The sequence below is a fragment of the Stenella coeruleoalba genome, assembly GCF_951394435.1.
Source record: "Stenella coeruleoalba genome assembly, chromosome: 18".
NCBI classification, from domain to species: Eukaryota; Metazoa; Chordata; class Mammalia; order Artiodactyla; family Delphinidae; genus Stenella; species Stenella coeruleoalba.
This window is the reverse complement of record NC_137164.1, coordinates 72073134-72092284: the sequence shown is the minus strand read 5'-3', so window position 1 is coordinate 72092284 and position 19151 is coordinate 72073134. Positions and strand designations below refer to the sequence as shown.

The 19151-nt window shown below is 40.1% G+C and overlaps 1 protein-coding gene across 1 annotated transcript in view; it reads left to right on the top strand.

Moving 5' to 3' along the window:
• The first annotated feature begins 799 nt into the window (after positions 1-799).
• The window catches only part of LOC307176648 (uncharacterized protein), a 452670-nt gene continuing 434318 nt past the window's right edge, over positions 800-19151 (top strand). Inside the window, exon 1 of the transcript XR_013824856.1 lies at positions 800-1837. The gene's annotated coding sequence lies outside the window, so the exon portion shown is untranslated. The remainder of the gene's footprint in view (positions 1838-19151) is intronic.

Below are 19151 nucleotides of genomic sequence, written 5' to 3'. Positions count from 1 at the left end.
CCTCTAGTTACTGGATGTACTAACTACTATCACAGGGCAATCTGCCCCTTAGAACCCAGTGCTGAAGATGCCAGGAAGGACTGCACCTGTTCTGGCTCTTTTCAATGACCACGTACAGTGTGGGTGTTCCCTATTGCAGGCATGTGGGATATACAAAGGAAGAATAAAGCATGACTCTTGCAATGAAATAGCTACCCTTGAATCAGAGTGAGGGTGGAAGATATAGGGTGATATAAAATTAGTTGGGATGTTTTAAATGCATGCAATAGAAATCAAAATCTAAACAATAAAGAACTTTATAAATATCTAACAAAGAATCACAATTAAGGTAGCTGTCAGGCTGGTTTATTTTGAGGATCAATGATGCACCAGGATGTGTTTTTTTTCCATTGCTGCTTTTTGCCATCCGTAGTGTTGTCTTTATTTGCAGGCTTGTAGTGTGTCAGTGACCTTATATCCAGGCATGACACTGTCCAGAGCTAAGTTCTTCAATATGGTAGCCACAAGCCACATGCAACTATTTAGTTGATCAAAATTAAATAAAATTCAAAGTTCAGTTCCTCAGTGGCCACATTTCAAAGCTCAAGAGCCACATGTGGCTAGTAGCCATCATGTTGGACAGATATGGAACGCCTGCATCTTTCCTGGGAGTTCTATTGGATAGCACGGAATTTAGCAAAAATGACAATGATCCTCCTGCGGTTCTTTCTTAAGAGGCAGGATACCTTCCTGTAAGCATGCAAGTAATCTTACCCACATGCTTCTTTGACCAGAATTGATTCCCATATTCATTTGGATCAAAACCCTGACAAGGCCATGGGATTACTACTGGACCCGTCAACGAACCGCAGACGGAGGATTGAGACAGCATCCCTCCATTCCTGAGTTCGTTTTTCCGGGAAAAGCCTCCAGAAATAGGCAGTGACGGTCTCCTGGGATAAATTCTAGACACCTTGCAGCTGATGGGAGGAAAAATTGGCCCAGAGGACGTGCAGTGGAAATCCGTGCCTGGGTCGCTGTGGCCTTGGACCTCAGCAGACGTTGCTCTCGAGCAGAGAGTCTCAGGGTATTCAGCCCCCGGAAAAGTAGAGCTTCGCCGCCTGCGCCTGCGCAGTTCACTCGCCCGTTCTGGCCGCGGCAGGCCTCGCCCCTCCCCGAGGCTCCCTAGCCACCTGGCCAGCCCCTGAGAAGCATCCCTGCACTGGGACCTGGAGTGCTGTGGTGGGGGCGGTGTCCACGAAGATTGGGGCTTGCAGGACTCCTTACGGACAAGTCTGCGATGAGGGGCGTCTGGCACCTGGGGCACCGGGACGTTCCTCATGCCAGGACGCCCCTAACTCCCGAGATCTCGCGAGATTCCACGAGGTTACTCCCCTAACTCCCGAGATCTCGCGAGATTCCACGACGTTTGGTTTTCTCTGGAGAGTCGGGGCTCCAGCGCCTGAGGCCTGGTTCAGTTAGCCCCAGGGCCTTCCCTGTCGGCCGGCGCGTCGCAGCGCATCCGCTCCTTTCCCTCTGCAGGACCCCCACTTGCTCGCTCCACACACGCCCAAAGCCGCGAAGCGAACCGCCGCTGCGGCGCCCTGTTTGCTTTCCTGAGAAACCCCACGCTCCACCCGTCCGGCCCGGGTCCTGGCCTCGGCCTTGAGCATCTCGCGCTGCTGGGAAGAATGGGCAGAGTGAACACGGATGCAGGGACAAGACGGGGCCCTGATCCCAATGGACTCTGTTAAGAAGTTGGGGCGCTGGGGGCCAAGCAGAAGCGGCTGGACAACGGTGCCCCTCGGTGCTGATTGAACTCCAGGGAAGGCAGATCCCAGCAGTCTAGGACTGTCAGGTGAGATTTTAATCAAGAAGTTTGATTTGAGCAGAATTTGAAGTTAGAAAATTAGGGCTTAGATCTCTCGAGAGTGAGTGGAAGGATATTTGAAGCACGCTTTCTACTTTTTAAGATCTATTCTATATTTAGTTCTTTGTCGTACATCTACTCCAGTTTTCTAATTAGAATGAAAAGTATGACTGAATTTGAAGACAAGGCATAAATGAATTCTTAACTGGGGACAGTGGCCTTTTAGAATGGATGTTCTGTTGAAGAGGAGCTGGGCGGGACCCTGGAGTGTCTGCGAGGAAGGTCATAGGGTTTTTTTTTTTTTTTTTTTGCGGTACGCGGGCCTCTCACTGTTGTGGCCTCTCCCGTTGCGGAGCACAGGCTCCGGACGCGCGGGCTCAGCGGCCATGGCTCACGGGCCCAGCCGCTCCGCGGCACGTGGGATCTTCCCGGACCAGGGCACGAACCCGTGTCCCCTGCATCGGCAGGCGGACTCTCAACCACTGCACCGCCTGGGAAGCCCCATAGACAGATTTTACATCTGAGTCTGTTTGAAAACACTGATGATAATGATAAACATTGGACTCGTCCTTTTGAGGTATGCTTTTCAATCGAAGCTTCCTTTCAGAATCTCACTATAGAGCCTTTTCTTTGTTTATTTTTATCTTTTTAATTATTTTTTAAACTTTTTATTTTATATTGGAGTGCAGTTGATTAACAGTGTTTTGATAGTTTCAGGTGTACAGCACAATGAATCAGTTATACCTATATCTGTTCTCTTTCAAATTCTTTTCCCATTTAGGTTGTTACATAATATACTGTCGCCCAGAGTAATGGAAATAAAAACAAAAATAAACAAATAGAGCTTTTTTAAAATAAACATTTTTAGATGACTAGAAAACAAGTCATGAATATTATTATCAGGTTTTACAAAGAGTTCTATTGCTATGTCACTATGTCCAAATAGGCCTGTTGCTTAAGAAAAAAAAAAAAATCTTCCTTCGCTTCCCATTGCTTTCAGAGTCAAGGTGATGTTCCTTGGAATTGCATCAAGGCCCTCCAGTATCCACCCCATCTGCCTCTTCAGTCTTGTTTCTAGCTCCTCCTTTTTCTGTTCTCTGCAGTGAAACTGTAACACATGCAGCTTCTGGAATGGAAGCGCCCCCATTCTTCTTTGCCTAACTCATTGCTGTACCTTTTTAAGACCTAACCCTGGCTTAGTGTCCTCTGGGAAGTTGTGGCATTGCTATCCTTGTTATTCAATATCTAGTTTTCCTGTAAGTTCTCTTTCTCAAAGAAGAACTTTCCTTTGTTATGTTGTTGAATTCAGGCACCACAAGATCATGTGACTTTGACCAAGAACTTGTGGGTGGGCGTGATGTATGTCACTTCCCAGCACGAGCTTAAAGAAGCAGTTTGTGTGTCTGAGATGCTGTTCCTCGTTTCCAGCGCCAGGGTTGCAGGCAGAGTTCCAGACAGCAGCTGCTCAATCAGCCTTTCCTATCTGATTACCACATGGAACAGAGCCCCCAGGCCCCATTGATGGACATTAGTATGAACAAGAAATGAACTCTATTAAATCACTGTCATTTGGGGCTGCTTTGTTACCTCAGTGTAACCTAGTCCATCTTGACCGGTAGAAAAGTATTCCCAGACTCCCCTGGTCTAGGTTTCGTTTCATAGAGTATCAAACTTTACCAGTGTCTTAAGCCAGGGCTCAGCAAACTTTTTCTGTAAAGGGCTAGATGGTAAACATTTTGGACTTTGTGCGCCATGCTGTCTCTGTTACAGCTACTTAACTCCATGTGGCACGAAAGCAGCCATAGATGAAATGTAAAGGGATGAGTGGGATTGTGCGCCAATAAAACTTTATTTATATGAACAGGCGCTGGGTTGGATTTGGTCCTCAGGCTGTAGTTTGTTGACTGCTGTTTGAATTCATGAGTCTGAAATCAGTAGCAGGAGTCCTTTGGTTTGTATTTTAAGGATCAATTAAATTTTTCTTCTCATGTCTCTATCTCGTTTTACATACTGATCTGAATTTGGGGCTATGATTTTTAGTAAGAAAGTCAGGATAGATTTGAACTCAAGAGTATAAGCGTTTGTGAAATCATACTTGGGGTTTGGAGAGAGCATTTGAAAAATTAATTCCTAATGAGTAATGAAAGAAATGGCATATATAAGCTTGATTTGAAAAGATAAACAGTCTATTAATTATTTTACCTGCCACTTCTAAATAACTGCTATTAGGAAGAGCCATATGAAATTGCTCTTCTATAGAGAAATATTGACAATATCAGATGATATAACCTACTACTAATAATTACACACTTGGATTTTTTAAATTATAGTTTCTCTATGCAAGAACCTAGAGCAACACCAGTTTCTGAGGCAATAGGTAACCTGGTTCATGACTAACCCACACTGGTGTATACATGATTTTCCTGCATCCGTGAACTTTAGTGCCAATGTCCTAAAATCTCTAAGAGAAATTAAGCTAGTTCTATTAAAAAAACAAAAACAAAAAAACAAGCACACTCTATGTGCTCAGCTCTCTCTTTCTGGTTTGTTTTCACAAGAATGTGTTTTTGTGAAGGAACTGTCCGTAGGTACCATGCAGGTGAAAGCTTTCATCCTTTAGTGAGAGTGATGAAAGAAGCGTCTCGAGAGGTTACCAGTGCTACGGCAGGAGGGGGAAACAGGGTGCATTCATACATTCTCTGCACATTTTTTCAGCCAAAGGGACTATTTCCTTTTTGGTGATTTCTAAAAATAAAAGTTAAAAAAAAATGGTGAGGCATCTCTGCCATCACAGAAAATTGCAACTCAGGACATAATAAAATACAATATAGCTCGTATTTTCTGTGGGGCGGAATGTTTATGCCATGTTGCTTTCCCAGGGTATTTATAGATATCCTGAGAATGACTAATTGTTCTCCAAAATTATATTTTTAGTTGCCTTCTCTCCATCCACAGCTCTAGGAAATGTTAGCCTGAAAAAATTGAGCCCTGTTGGTGGACTTCCATCTGTTGTTACTGGTTTCATTACAAAAAACCAGTGCATCTCTAGAAGAAATTTTTTTAGAAAGAAGTCATTTCAGCTCCATGTCAATTGATAGCTTTACAAGTTACCCGTCATAGTTTATTTTATGTGAGATATACCCTTTCAGAAAAAAAAAAATCTCTTGATCTTACAGAAACTGTGCTAGGATATTATATGTATGAGAAGACTCTAAGAAAACAAACCTATGGACTGAAGCTAATGAATTATCTATGGGTTCAAGTTCAGATTTCCTAGGTTTACTTAAGAAGATGAATATATTCAGAGAAATAAATGCCATTACTATTTCTTTGTCTGTTAACAAATGACATTAGCAATAGATTTTATTTTATAAGACATGCACATTGCTTTACCTGGGGTAGCTCAGGAAATATTAATAGTCAGAAATAATGTAAATTCCAGTAATATATTTATGAAATATATTGATGCTGTCAGTCTTTATTTATTATACTGTGCCATGAAGTCTAGACAGAATAATAGTGCATTCTTTGTAGAGGCAAGCGTTTCAAAAATCATTGAATTTGCTGTAATGCCAGGCCCTGGGTCTCATTCATGAATTTTTTACAGTTGGTTTTACATTCCATCTGTAGAGAAAAATAGTTAGCAGCACTTTTTTCCCAATTCAACTAGAACTTTGCCTTTGGTGTGAACAAGTAACCTTTAATTTGACCATATTGAGCTGCGTCTTCTTCCCTCTTGCCTATTCCACACAATCCAATTTCTCATGCAAATGTCAACAATTTCAGATATTTCCCTCCTAAGAAGAATTTCATAATGATACAGCTTGTGTCATTATACAAACATCCATTTTAAAAATTCTAATTCGTTACAGATCCTCTTTTAGCCCCTGAATAAAAGCAGTACCTCTAACCCTGAAGTTTTATTGTTCATTAGCTTAAATTTGACCTGCTTTTCTTTTTCAACCTAAAAGCCATAGCTAAATAACCTAAATGTAAGGAAGAACAGAGCTCACTCTTGACAAATCTAAAAGGACCAACTGACAGAGAATGAGGAATCTATTAAATCTTCAAAGATCTAGTTTTCTGCAGCCCGACCTCCTTTGCTCCAGGCGCCTCTGCATATTCAGCATCAAGCACGCATCGTTCCTCTTAGGGCTGCTTCCTCTCCCGTTCCTCCTGAAATGCAGCGTGACGTTTGCTATCGCCATCCCTGCAACTCATTCAATACACACTAGCCCGCAACAGAAGAATCTGTCTTTAAATTATGGACTCTCCAATAGTTTAAACATGTTTATTTTCCCTCCACCTTGCTCTTGGTCTTGTCCACAGGAAATTGATTTTTTACCTGACAGCCATCCATTTATTAAAAAAAGGGTGCTTTGTACAAACTTCTTTATCTTCTTTGCCGATGGTCTTGTTTTCTTTGTGCTCTGTTTCTGCCCTGATAGTTTTCTGCATGATAAGAAGCTTACCTGCCAAAAGGCGATAGACTAGAATAGACTGAGTTCCAAGTCCTGGCAGGTACTCTATTTCAGGTGATTTTCTTTATCATGCTAACTTTCCCAAAGAAAAGACACGGTAGATGTCCATTAAATGGAATTATTTTGAAGTGTGCTTGTTCTCCTATACAATGAGAACTTCAGCCCTCCGTCTCTGGGCAGAGGAAATAACTCTCCATAAAGAAAAGCCCTGTGTTTTGCTGGTAATGTGTGCTCTTGAGGCCGCCTGGCTGCTTTGAATCCTGTCTCCATAAGTTACTAGTTTTGGGCTTTGAGCAGGATATTTAATTTCTCTGTCCTCACTTCTCAGCCGCAAAACAGAGAGGTAAGTATTACCTTCTTGGTAGTATTGTTGTGAGGATTAAATAAGTTAATATGAGTGAAAGGCTTAGTTCGGTGCCTGTCATGTAGAAAACACTCCATTAATGACGGCCATTCTCATCTTTGCGTCAGCACTCCCAAGAATCATTTAACATTTATTCAGTCTTGGATGTTTTGCCCATGTGACTGATGCGATGGCATTTTCATTGTATTAACCATTATTTAAGATGACGCTGAGGGTACGCAACTGTCCAGTGATGTTATTATAGACGCTGAGCGACGCCCAAGAAAAGTCTGAGCGACGTTGTTCAATAATGTGGAAGAACCTTTGCAGTCAGTTGAAACACCGGGAACTAAACAACCCTGCTCCTTCTGGGGCTGTTTTCCTGGCAAGGCATGTGGTATAGTGCATCTGGTTCACCCACGTGTGGGGGTTCCGACCCTTATCTATAAAGTTAAATATAAATGTGAACAGGAGAATATAAAATAACATAAAGCTGTTTTAATTGTGTGTGCGTGTGTGTGTGTGTGATGACAGTATTATGACAAGAAATGAAAAGTTTCTTTTATTCCGTTAGGCCTTCACTTACAGAAATGGGAAAATAAACATTCATAGATTTCATTGAATGTTAGAGAGCATTTAATATTAGAAAGATTTACAGAAGCAAAGGATGTCGTCTTATAAAAAGTACGGGCATCATGTTTTGAGACATGAGACTCTAGAAAGGAACATACTTAAGTGCTGATGCTGGAGCAAGGGAGCTGTGGGTGATGGTCTCTGCCCCTCCCCTGCCTCACTCTGCCGCCTTCCCACCCACTTTCACGCAACCCTGTACCCTCTGCACACCGAGAACCTCTTAAATCCTTCCCCACGGATTCCTCTCTAGGATGCACCTCCACCATCTTGAGCGTGGATGACTGCTGCAGTCTCCCCGCTGGTGTGCAGTTGTATGCTTCTCGCCTGCGTCTGGACCAGAGACGTCTTTTAAAGGCTATAGTTGGAGCGTGACCCTCACAAGGTCTTAAGCCCATTGCACACCCAGCGAAGTCCTCAGTCCTCAGCTTGGCTGTGGGCCCCTCCCTGACCCAGCCCCGCCTCCTCGTCAGCCATCCCCCGGTCCCTCCTCCTCACTCCGCTCTCTAAGCCACATTGGCTTTCTTTAAGCGGGATATGGCCCACTCTCCACAACGCTGACTGGTTAACTCCTTCCTGCCTTAAATCTCGGCCTGTTCCCCGCTCACTGCTGCTGGCCTTTCCTCCATCCATTCGCCCTCCCTGCACACATGCCTGCTGCTGGGCGTCAGACCAAGCCGTGCTTCTTGAAATGTTCACCTCACATAGGACTGCTGGTTCCCATTCTCCCCGTTAGAATGTGAGCCCAGAGCTCAGAGCAGGCAGCACACCTGTCTTACTGCAAAGCCAGCCCCAGATTCAGCAGAGGATCGGACTCATAATTTTTAATGCTTATTGAATGAATAAACAAAGAAATTTAGAGAAAGCCTAGGTTATTTCCTAATACCCAATTACTATATTATGAAATGGCACGTGGAACTAGTTTCAGTTAGGGCCTGGATAACGCAAGACCTACTCAGTTAAGTGAAAGTTTGAAACATCTTCAATTTGGAGGAGAATAGAATGGAATTGTGGAAAACATTGTCACCACGGCTGGAATGCTGGGTTCAAATCCCATCTGCACCACTTGGATGTGTCCTTGGGTTAACTGTTGACTTCTCTGTATTGCCTCCGTTTCTTCATCTGTCAGATAGTTGCAGGAATAAAGTAGTAGAAGTGTGCAAACCACTTAGAACGGTGCTTCATAGTAAGCATAGTAAGCCTAATGCTCAGAGACACCATCATCTACCAGGAAACTGGCTCCTTTTGTCCTTTCTTAAACTGGCTGTTTCTCTAACTTGCCCTTTTACAAACTAAAATGTTAAGTTGTATAGAACTCTAAAGTTGTACAAGGTGGAAAAAAAAAAAGCCCCGTGTCCTTTCCTCTGCGTAAGTACAAGATTGGTCTGAACATTTTGGACGTTAGGGTCTGTGTCCACACAACTCAGATGCCCTCCAGCCAAGTCAGCTGGACCGAAGGAATTTATATTGGTTTCATGAGCCAGGGTGTCCACACACCATGGGTTTTTCCTTCTCCCTCCTCTCGACTCACTGAGCAGGGTAGAGACAGGCTCTCAGGCACTTCCCAACTGACACGGCAGATTTCCCATCAGGGCAGCAGTCGGTAACCAGTCGAAGAGAGAAACCAAACCTTCTGTTAGGATGCTTGATAAGCTGCCAGTAGCTGAGAAGTCTTTGCTTTTGCCCAAACAGGAATGTCTATGTACCCCTGTCTTCATACGTTTTGGTGACAAATTCCTATTCTACCATATTAAGAGCTCCAAATAATTTTTCTTGGGTAGTTGACAGGAGCTTGACAAAAAATCACACTGAGTTTCGGGTTCTGGGTTTTCTAAAGAACATGCCTTCATCAAGACCTTCAATATGTTTCAAAAATTAATCAAATGGAATTATTAATTTTTCCTCTTTTACCCACCACAGACTGCTTTACAGAGGAGTTAATCCATTGGTATGCTACCAAAGGGAAGACATATTTTCCCAGGTAAATTTGCTCTTAAGAAATAATCAGGCTGCTTTGGATGAATTTTGAAGTCTCTATATTTCAAAGAAATAGCATTTAAAGTACAAAATTATAATTGGCTATTTCTGTCAAACTGAAAAAGACCCTATCCCTTTCGGTAATTAATTTTAGATATATAGTGATTCTAAAATTTTTCATCTTTTAAATTAGCTCATATTAGCACATTTTGGTCAATGAGTTTATTTTTCTTTTTGTTCTCCAAGATGCATTAAGTAAGAGAAAAAAGCTTTTAAACAGACTTAATTAACAGCCAGAAATGACGTGATTTATTTTCATGAATTGTACATATGTCTGTAGTTCTTCCCGTGCCATATTTTGAATACATTAAAGATATTTTTTATATTATGATGTTCTATAAAATTATCCCCAACAGCTCTGGGGAAAATAGCTATTATATCCTTAGGAAGATAAAATGATTCTCATTCCTCTGGGAGTTTAACTTTGAAGAGCTTTATAAGCTATAGGGTATGGGGGCTAAAACCATTTTCCTTTATTTTCTTTTGTGTTTCTTATTAGGCACCATAAAAATGCAGAGAAGAGCAGACATGGGAAGTAATAAAAGTAAAAATGTTTCTCTTCCCTGTACTTCAAATGTATACTGACCCATTTTGTCTTAACTAATCTGGGGAAAACCATTTTTTATATACACATATATATAAAACCATTGTATATATTCAATATATATAGTATAGATATTTAACATACTTTTAATATTTATACATATAATATTTATATATTTAATTTACATATGTGATTTTTGTTAAGCTTCTGTCAACTTTCCAAGAAAAATTATTTTGAGCTCTTAATCTGGTGCTATGGAAATTTATCACAGAGGTGTATGAGAAAATAGGTGTGCATAGACATTTTTGTTAGGCAAAATGTATAAACATATATATACATATATATATATGCAAGCATATTAGATCTAGTAATATATATGTACTTTTAGGATTGCTATATTGGAGGCTAATAAAAGTCTTGCTATTTCCCTGGATTACTGCTACACACATTTTAAAACCAAACAAAGTAGATTTACTAGTGATGACATTTTAAAACAGGAACATTTAGGTGATTGGGAAAGTGAACTGATTCGGTGACTCAGCTATTACCATGGCAACTCCAGGGTTCACAAGGCATCTCTTGGAGTAATCATTGGGTGCTCTCAGGCAAAGCCTGGATGATTTAGTCCTCCTTTTCTCAGGGGATGTTAAATGGAACCTATTAATAAACTGAAAAATGGGGAGACTTAGATACAATGTTCTGATAAGGTTCAGTATCCCCAAGAGCAGATATCATTAATGGTGTATCCAGCCTTAATCTCCCATGAATAGATGGACTTGTTTCAGGTAGAGTGGAGGCTTGTTTCTCCCTCATTTCTGGAATGGTATAATGTTAGCCTTGCCAAAAGTGAAGGAGGATTATTGGTTCCTTTAACCAGTTTTCCAACTCATTTCTTGTTCATAACTTTACTAATAAAAGTAAGTATACTCCCCTACCCACCCACGCAAAATATTCCCATATTAGAAGGCGCAAGCGATAAGCACTAATGTCTCCTTTGGAAGAAGAGGGTAGAGACACACACACACACACACACACACACACACACACACACACACACACACACACACACACACACACAAAACCAAGATGCTTTGGTAATGCTTCTCTGTCATTTTAGTGAACAAGGGCCATAATGACAAATGTTTTCTTTATTTATAAATTTGGACACTTTGCTTAAGGAGAATAAAATAAGCTCTTAATCTTTCCCCCTATTTTTTTTATTGAAGTATAGTTGATTTACAATATTATATTAGTTTCAGGTGTACAGCATGGTGATTCAGTATTTTCGTAGATTATACTGCATTAAAAATTAAAACAAAATAATGGCTTTAATTTCCTGTTCTGTACAATATATCCTTGTTGCTTATCTATTGTAGACATACTAGTTTGTATTTCTTAATCACATAACCCTATCTTGCCCTTCCCCACCTTCTCTCACCCCACTGGTAACCACAAGTTGCTTTTCTATATCTGTGAGTCTGTTTCTATTTTGTATATACATTTGTTTATTTTATTTCTTAGATTCCACATGTAAGTGATCTCATACTGTGTTTGTATTTCTCTCTCTGATTTATTTCACTTAGCCTAGTGCTCTCTAGGTCCATCCGTGTTGTTGTAAATGGCAGAATTTCATCCTTTCGTATGGCAGAATGTACAGACTCGTACTTAGTAGGTCACGGGAGCCTGTAGGACTACCTTTTGACTGCTTCCATTTTCTAACTGAAATAAGAATCAGTGAAATCAATGCAGAGTGAAAATGGAGAAGGAGGTTTCAGAAGTTTGAGGAGAGAAGAAAAGGTATGAAATAGAAACGTGAGAGAGAAAGAGTGAAAGCACTAGAAGACAGTGCAGTTATGGTTTTCAGGCAGTATTTAGGACTCCTTTAGGGTTAGTGACGGTGAACTTAAGGAGAGACGTATCAGCATGAACGTTTGTTTCTCTCCAGTCGTGGTTAGTTCCATAAGTGGTTGTACGTGTATAATAATGGGGGAGGCAGAGAGTGAATAAAATGCAGTCCAAAATGTGGTTTGACAAGTACAGTGAGTCCCCTACATACGAATGAGTTCCATTCCGAGAGCGCGTTCATAAATCCAATTTGTTTGTAAGTCCGACAAAGTCAGCCCAGGTACCCGACTAACACAATCGGCCATATGGCACTGTACTGTAATAGGTTTGTAATACTTTTCACACTAATAATATAAAAAAAACACAAAAAATAAAGAAAACATCTTTAATCTTACAGTACAGTACCTTGAAAAGCACAGTGGTACCGTCCAACAGCTGGCATCCAGGGGCTGGCATCGAGGGAACAGGCAAGAGTTACTGACTGGAGGAGGGAGAGGAGGTGGGAGATGGTAGAGTTAGGGATCGTCAGCAACAGGAGACGGAGGGCGAGCTGCGATGTCGCTCACGCCTGACGCTGATGGCACAGGTTCTGGTTCCTTGTTGGAGTCAATTCCGTCTGCCCTCTTCAAAAAACGATCCAGTGATGTTAGGGTAGTAGCTCTTTTTTTCTCATCATAGAGGACACGGTAGCATGTATAAGGATGAGCGACATCTACCGTCTTTTCACATCACTCCACTCTCAATTATTTTCACTTTTGTTTCCATCGTTATCGCTTGGTTCTTCTTAGCAGTACCAGCTACATCACTGCTGCTTTTACGCTTGCTTCCGGACATCCTGGGCTTGAAATAAAGATACTGTACTACTGTACTCTATACAGTGCCGCACAGTAAAGTACACAAAAGCACAACCACTTGTGGAGGATGCACGCACGTGACAATGTACGCCAGACACACGAGCTAACTTCCGTGACTGGACATGCGAATGCACGTTTGCGTCTTCGAAAGTTCGCAACTTGAAGGTTCATATGTAAGGGACTTACTTGTAACTGCAGTGGAGTGAGAGGAGGATAGAGGTTGAGGACACATGGAAGGGAGTGATCATATCCACGGGCCATGGAAATTATTTGAAGGAAAGGAAGAGAGATGTAGAGAGTATAAATATAGAAAAATTAATGAGGTCAAAGGGAACCAGTAGGTGGTGTTTGAAGAGAAGGATCTCTGATCCTTGGTCATGACCAGGTCTGTGAAATGGCCATGGGAGGAATGATGAGTTGCATGAGGACAAACTCATTGGAGGAAAGGATTCTCAAGAACTGAGTGGCCAGGTTATTGGAAGGGTCATCTGTACAAGTATTAAGAGCACTAACAATAATGGCTGGAGGAGAGGGACCCGATAGTAAATGACAACAACAAGATGTAGGAGAAAGAGTCTAGCACCATATTCCAGGCTGGACTTGTAGGGGCGGAAATTGTCTGTCTGGGAGTGAGGGTGAGCAGCTAGCAGTCCTGTCCCTCCCCCAGGCTCAAGTGTGTGCCCACGGGAGGAGGACAGGGGACATGGAGAGGGCAGCAGAGAGCGCGGGCTCTGGGCTTCTCTTCTCACCAAGTGCTTCATTCCCTCTGCGATCCTTAGTTCAAGGTCATGGAGGATAAACAGTGAAAGGCATTGTGCATTTTTTTTTTTTTTAGGATAAAATACATCATATTACAATCCTGCAGTTTCTACCCAATTAGTATTTGGCCAATACGATACTGCCTGGCTCAAAAATAATTCTGTGAAAGGCTGTGTATGAAACAATGGTTCTGCCCCCTTTCCTCCTCCCTTTGTGCTCCTGGTGGGTCTTCTGTGCAGCATGTTTGCCTGGGCTAACCTTTGAACAGCAGCTAGGCCTAGGCAAGGCTGTGACCCCATTGCTTTCCAAAATGCTAAAACTGTTGAGCATGAAGAAATCACATTTAATTTGACTTCTTTCTTCAGTAGTGAACCACACTAAGCCAGAACCCAAATAAACGTTTAATTGGAATTGTTTTTCATAGAATTCTCTTAGCAGGAAGAGGTAATTATGACTTCACCCAACACACACACACACACACACACACACACACACACACACACACACACACACACACACACACACACACACACACACACACACTATACCGCACACACACACACATACACTCATATAAAATATTTAAATAATAAAAAGAAACAAAGAAAAATAGGGGCTTTAATTATATACCTTTGAGTCTACTGTGTGGTAGAATGAATCTTGAATTCTGGAATGCAAGTTCAGAAACTTAATCTTCAAAGAAAAATTAAAGTGTAATCACTAAATTTTAGTTCTTTTATCAGGAAAGTGTACGAATTGAAACAAGTAAGTAAAGAAGGAAACAAACAAAAAAGTTGAGCTTTATTAGACCATAGTCTCCCCCAACATTCTGTTTCTTTAGCATTACTGTGTTTTTTTTTCCTTTTTTAAAAATAATTTATTTTATTTATTTATTTTTGGCTGTGTTGGGTCTTCATTGCTGCTCTAGTTGCGGTGAGCGGGGGCTACTCTTCGTTGCGGTGCGTGGGCTTCTCATTGCGGTGGCTTCTCTTGTTGCGGAGCATGGGCTCTAGGCACATGGGCTTCAGTAGTTGTGGCACGTGGGCTCAGTAGTTGTGGCGCACGGGCTTAGTTGCTTCACGACATGTGGGATCTTCCCAGACCAGGGCTGGAACCTGTGTCCCCTGCATTGGCAGACGGATTCTTGACCACTGCGCCACCAGGGAAACCCCAGCATTACTGTGTTTTGATTCAGGGTGTTGCATAGAAAACACAGAAGTTAAACTATGACAAAATTTAATGAAGGCTATTGCACTGAAGGCTGTCTCCCTTTCTTCTCATATATTTGAAATTCTTTGCAGAATTACAGCTTGTATCAGGAAACAGAATACCTGTCCTGGTCTAGACATGTAGGAAAAATGTGAATATTTACTCAGTAGTCCTTGACTGACAAAAGAAGTATCTAAGTGGAAGGTCAAGCGTTTGTGTACGTGGTGAAGATGGAAACTTAGATCGTATGATATAGAAGTTAAGCAGTTTGCAGCTTGGACCCTAGCGTAGTATATTCTTCCCTACACGCAGGCTGCACTGAATGTGAACTAGGCACTCCTCCAGCAGGAAGTGATCAAGAAAATATGCCTGGTCACTATATGCTTATCTAGCATGTGTCCTTTGCTCCTCTTTTTTTTTTTTTTTTGCGGTACGCGGGCCTCTCACTGCTGTGGCCTCTCCCGTCGCGGAGCACAGGCTCTGGACGCACGGGCTCAGCGGCCATGGCTCACGGGCCCAGCTGCTCTGCGGCATGTGGGATCTTCCTGCACTGGGGCACGAACCCGTGTCCCCTGCATCGGCAGGCGGACTCAACCACTGTGCCACCAGGGAAGCCCCCCTTTGCTCCTCTTAATTGTAGCTCAGGTGAACAAACCTCAAACCCAGATAAGTCTTTTGTTGTTTCCCTGGTCTCACTTGCAAAGCAAATTAAATACACGTGCATACCTTTTGCATATGCTAGTAGGTTTTGAACATTTTGCTGGCGACTGTCTGATGACTGTTTCAGGTATCCTCAAAGAGTATGATGATGGTGATTCTCCCCTCATGGCTCTGAACAAAGACATTCTGTCTATGGAATGAGGTTGGAGAATAAATGTCAAGATGCTTTCTCTTTTATGGCAGACAGAAATTGGATTTTAGTTTTCTTCTTTACACCTTATTCTCTATCTAATAAAATTAGTGATATAAACACATTGAAACACTGGATGCAATTCATTTACATACTTTGTTATGACCCTACCTCACAGGATTTCATTAATACTCCCACGCAGTTGTCATTGGGCACTCGTCCTTGGCAGATCTGTAATAACAGGCTTTTACCATATTTGATTCGTAAACATGGAATTTTTGTCCTGTACTTATGCTGTTGACTTCTATGTTAGACCATAAGCAGTAATTGCTAGGACTGCTCCTTTCGGTTAGCTCTTATAATCACTCATTGGAACTATGGTGATAGTTATAAGTAATAAGGACCACATAGCATTTCCTGGTGTAAAACAACAGAGTCACTTAAGTGTTTTAACATAGATGTGAACCCTTTCAGCCTACTCAGTTTCATTGAAATGTTAATAATGGCCTTTTCTCATAATAGCTTTTCTTACATCATCCCTTTTGTCTTTCATGCAAACAAACCAAGGTCCAGACACCATGGTATTTTCAGACAGCTCTGAAAGAGTTTCCCAGCAAAACTGCATGCGGTAGAATTCTGCTTGTGACAGAAAGTATTTAAAGTCTCAGGGAAAATCTTACAGTGCTTAATTCTAGTATAAGCACAAAAAAATCTTGGTATTTTATTATCAGTTAAAACAATTCATATCAACAGAAAAGAATCTCATTTCCCACCTTTGTCGCTTAATTTATCATAAAGGAGCAAAAAGAAGTCAAACTACTGAAGCTAATCCCCTCCAGGAAGACATTGTTTTATTGGGTGATTTTCCAAGGAATCCTTGGAAATATGCGATCCTAAAAATCTATGACCTAAGTCTGTTAAACAGAATGGGCATTCCTGAAGTTAATTCCAAATTTGCTAATAAATAGATGCATATTTGTCAATAATTTCAAATTCCCAGATCATTAACTGTATTTAATATCCTTAAAGGAGAACAAATAAACAGTGTTTCTCCATTAGCTGCTTATATGTTTTTGCTTATGTGAATATTTTAGAGGACAAAAGAAAGATTGTGCAGAGAAAATTTTTTTTGATGAAATTTTCCCCCATCACTGCCAACAGACTGATCTCTTTTTTATGTTCATTTATTTGGCAAAACGCTGATTTAACCGTTGCCAATTTTTTTTCATGAAGAGCTACAAGATAAAGCTATTCTTTAGTTTTCTCATTTGCAGATGGCATCTCCTGGGTCCTTAGCAAGGCACTGCAATGAATTTCACAGGCACCTGCCATTATTAGTTTACTGTGGTCCTTAAAATGAAGCAGCCTTCAAAGTTGTAAATATTTTTATCCAAATGTGATGCAGATTCATTATCTAATTGAAACAGTGGTGAAATATTTAACTACAAAAGAAAATACCATGGTTTCAGACATGGTGTTATCTATATAATAGTCTATTTAATCAGTGATGGAAGAAAAATACAACCTGTATAAGAAAGAGCTTTTCAAAGGATAATGGTATAAGAAGGATTAACAGGAAGTGTATTTACTCTCTTGCTTCAAAAAACTAAGAGAGTGGACAAAATGCATAAAACAATGCTTTGCAAGACACTTTGCTTCAGGGAAAAAAGGACAGTGATCCCTAAGAGATCAGCAATAAATAATATGAGTGCTACAATCCAGGTCATGGCATATGCAGAGGGAACCCAGTCAGAATCCCGTGGAATTCTTGAGTTGGGGAGAAGAAGATCAAGGTATGTTGACTTTTCAGGACAATGTTCTAGAGAGATGAGAAAGTAGACTGTAATAAATTAACATTGTGTATTAAAAACACTAAGGTAACCCATTGAAGTCATATAAAGTGTCTTATCTATTAATAATTAATAAAAGAAATAGAAAGTCAGTGAGGACATAGAAGACCTGAACAATCAAATTAACCTAATTGACACACATAGAACATTCCTCTTAACACCTGCAGAATTCATATTATTCTCAAATTCACATGTAATGTTTACAAAGATAGACCATATTCAGGACAATAATACAAGTCTTAATACATTTAACATAATTCACTTCATGTAAGATATATTCGCTGATGAATATAAAACTAAACTAGAAATAAAAAACAGGAAAATCTCTGGAAATGTCCCAATTATTTGGAAAGTAAGTAACATACTTCTAAATAATCCATGTGTCAAATGAGAAACCAAAATGAAAATTAGAAAATATTTTGAACAAAATAAAAATGCAGCATATCAGAGTAAGTGGGATGCTACTAAAGCAGTACTTCAGGTGGAATATGTAGTACCTGACCTCCATATTGGGGAAAAAAAGGCTTCAAATCAGTGATTTGACTTTCCAACTTAAGAAACTAGAAAAAAGATACACAAATTAATCACAAAGTAAATAGAAGAAAGTAGTAATCAATACAATAGAAAGTAAAACACAATAGAGAAGACCAATGAGCTAAAGCTGGTTCTTTGAGAAGATCAATAAAATTGATAACTCTCGAGACAGAATGATCTGGAAAAATGTGGTAGAACCAAATTACCAAGTAACGGGAGAGGTGACATCACTATATATACCATAGATGTTAAGAGATAAAAAAGAAAGTTATGAACGACTGCATGCCAAGAAACTTAGCAAACAGTGGATAGATTCCTTGAAAAACACAAAGTACCAATACACTCAAAAAAAGTGCTTTATAGTGTAGTTAAAAACCATTCCACAAAGAAAAATTTCAGCCTCAGTGGCTTCACAAGTGATTTCTACCACATATTTAAAGAATAAATTCTGTTCAAACTTTTATGTTCATTCTGTCCAAACTTTTCCAGAAAGTTTAAAAGGTGGAAACACTCCCCGACATGTTCTATGAGAACAGCTTCATTGTGATATCATAACCAAAGATATTTCCAGAAAAGAAAACAAGAATCATATTACTTAAAGGGAAAGATGCAAACTTCTAAACAAAATTTTAGCAAATCAAACACAACAATATTCAAAACAAGTAATACACAGTGAAGAAGAGGCATTTATCCTAGAATTAAAGTTCAGTTCAGTTTAATATTTGAAAGTTAACAAATGCAGTTTTGCATATTAATAAATATGAATATATTCCTGATAAATACTCTTATCAAAGTTAGAATAGAATTGTCTTGATCTGATAAATGTCATCAAAAACAAGCAAACAAAAACAAACCTACAGTTAACATAAAGCTCTAGTCCGTGAAATCAGGAAAGAAAAAAAATCGAGATTAGAAAATTATAACTCTTTATTTATCAAAATTCCAGGCTATTTTTTGGTAGAAGTTGATAAATGTTCTAAAATAAATATGGAAATGCAAAGGATCTAAAATAGTCAAAATAACTTGGATAAAGAAGAACAAAGATGGAGAACTAACACTATCTGATTGTAAGACTTGTTACAAAGCTGTAGTAATGAAGGTACTGATGTATTGGCATAAAGACAAATAGATCAAGGGACCAGAATGAATGTTCCAGAAATAGACCCTTACACATACTGACAACTCATGTTTTACAAAGCTTCATAAACAATTGAGTGGAGAAAGGATTGTCTTTTAAACAAACAATGTTGAAATAATTGGGTATCCACATGTTAAAAAAAATGATCTCTGATCAATACCTTGCCCCATAAAAAATATGAACTCAAAAATCGTCATAAACTTCAAAGTGAAACCAAGAACTATAAAA